The sequence below is a fragment of the Helianthus annuus genome, chromosome 4 (genome assembly GCF_002127325.2).
Source record: "Helianthus annuus cultivar XRQ/B chromosome 4, HanXRQr2.0-SUNRISE, whole genome shotgun sequence".
NCBI lineage: Eukaryota > Viridiplantae > Streptophyta > Magnoliopsida > Asterales > Asteraceae > Helianthus > Helianthus annuus.
The window spans coordinates 133228573-133231189 of record NC_035436.2 but is presented as its reverse complement, the minus strand read 5'-3'; the positions used below and the strand labels follow the sequence as shown (position 1 = coordinate 133231189).

The 2617-nt window shown below is 33.3% G+C and overlaps 1 long non-coding RNA gene across 1 annotated transcript; it reads right to left on the bottom strand.

Moving 5' to 3' along the window:
• Positions 1-1274: 1274 nt before the first annotated feature.
• Positions 1275-1666, bottom strand: LOC118491304. The gene is made up of 2 exons (XR_004891161.1): positions 1542-1666; positions 1275-1445 (listed from the first exon to the last, which is right to left on the bottom strand). It is a non-coding gene; the product is annotated as an uncharacterized LOC118491304 (long non-coding RNA).
• Between the last annotated feature and the right edge of the window lie 951 nt (positions 1667-2617).

The following is a 2617-nucleotide window of genomic DNA, read 5'->3' as shown; positions in this document are numbered from 1 at the left end:
AGGTGTTATCACTACATTATGTGTACCTAGATTCAGTGTGTTGATTGTAGGTTCATAATTGTTAGTGAGCCAGTATCCCAGATCAGTTGGTATATTTGTTATATCAAAGTTCTTCATGCTTTCAAATCCCATGTTATCTACTTCTGCTTTCTGTTCGTCAGATAACACTTGCATGAATTCAGCAAGGTTTTTTGGGCTGTTCCTGATTCTAATTCTTTTTTTCTTATCAAATTCCTTGAAAAGTGTTGATCGTATAGGTTCAGGGTTTGTGGCAACAGCTTTTAGTGCTGTTTTTTGTTTCTTTTCCGGGTGTTCGAAGTCACTGTCTGATGAGCCTGCAAGTAATTTCAGAAGAAACATAGTAACCAGCACAAGTTATAAAGTGTACTATATATTAAAAAAACAATAACCAGTACCATTTTGATCATTTAATACATAATAAACCATGATTTTTATAATTCAAAACATCATTGTTACATAAGGTTCAGAAAAACATGATCATAATACATAACAGCATTGATAACATTAGAAAACTAAAACAAACAACATAAACATGATGATCATAGCAGGAGCTGGCTAGATTGCTACTTCCTTCCAAAATTCTTGATTGAGATTATAGGTTTTTCCTCATCTTCTTCATGTTTAGGTTGTAGGATGGGGATCTTTTGTTTTTCATCATCTTCTTCTTTTTTGGGTTGTACAACTGAGATTTCAGGTTTCTCATCAATCTCTTCTTTTATGGGATCTGAAGGTTCACCACCAGAAGTAGGATGATTGGTATAGCTTGGCCACCAGATTGCTACTTCATTCCAAAATTTCGGACTCATATAATATTCCTTTTTTGTTGGTCTTACAACTTTTAGTGGAATGGGATGCAAAGTTTCATTATCAAAAGTAGGGATTGGTTCTCCTGGTTGTACAATTTGTAGTGGTTTGGGATTGTACAGCTCTGTTTTCACACACAAAAAACAACTGAAACTTATATTACTTATCTCCTGAATTTAAAAGTAGCACAGTCGGTAAACCAGCACAGATTTGGAACACTAAAGTAGCACTTGTGCTAGTTTCTTCTAAAACACTAAAGTAAGACCAACAACTAGAATTTGTGCTAGTTTCTTAAAAAACACTAAACTAGCACGGAAGTTAAACCAGCACCGATTTCAAAACCAGAAAACCAACCACAACTTTGTGCTAGATATTTCTAAATCACTAAACTAGCACATAGGTTAAACCAGCACAGAAAATAAACCAGCACAAAAAATAAACCAGCACTATTTCATAAAAAACACAACGATCGATCTGTTTAATAAAATGCAGAACATGAATCAGTTTAGACATATTAAAACCCTAGAAATCTGTTCGTTTACAGATCCTTAACAAACCTTCGAAATCGTCATCATGTTTTGTTTCTTTATGCTTCTGGCTTCTTGTAGATCTCTTAGAACCTGTGTAATCGATTTGATTTCGAAGAAACTTAGAAAAACCATACAAAATTGAAACGAATACACCAAAATGCAAAAAAAAAAAAAAATGGAACGTACTCTCTGAATCCATCGTTGATGCTGTTTTTGTTGTTGTTTGTTCGATTTTCGTCTCTCTGATTGTCGATTTTAGGTGAAGTTTGTTAGCGATTGGGAAGTTTTGAGAGAGAGTGAAGAAGAAGTTTTTTTGAATCGTCGATAACTGCTGTGCTTTTTGTCCAGTACTATTTGTTTGTTTATGGCGAAAATACCCCCGCGCGTTGTATTTTGTTTACTTATCTAGTTTAATATTAGGGATCTAATCTGGTCCATTGGTTGTTTAAACAAATGGTGTAGATTGCTTCTTAGGCAACTTAGGCAAAATAGGCTTCTTAGGGGAACCGCCCCCTATATATATATATATATATATATATATATATATATATATATATATATTATCGTTGTGAGGTTAAATGTAACCTAATGTAAATTTTAAGAACCAAAAAGTAGATATACAACCAGGTCAATGTTGTATAACTAAAAATATGGGGCAAGTTAAGAGATATTTTAACAATGTGCTCTGCTCACTGTTTTAAGTTTCAATGGTATTTAGTATATTATGATTAATCTGGTTTAAACTATAATTTTATTTGATGTAAAGCAAGTATATGGATATAATGAAGTAGAAAGAAGTAAAAAGATGGAAACATAAAATTTGGAGGTTAATGTAGCATGTTATATGCTGCTAGAAAGGGTCAGTACATACCTGTGTTCTGGATACGCTGCAATCTTATGCCTAGTAAGTTTTTATGGCGTGTACTCGGTTATTCTATTTTTAATAATTAATACACTTATTGTCTTTTATTCATATTAATTAATAGCTGGTAGAAATGAAATTGATCTCGGGTATAAACAATAGACAATTAGCTCGGATCATGATCAAGTGTATGACACACTGGTCGGAATGTTTGGAGTAGTTGTATACATTTACGAGACGTTTTAGCAAGGGAATTGCTTGTATCCTGACATGGTTTTTGCCACACTCTTTTAGTTACATATATATTTGCAAGTTTAGTGACGGGGTAAGGCAAAGTTCATGATTGGATGGGAATGGTTAAATTTATCATTCATACTTGATTACGATGACGGGAAGTCTC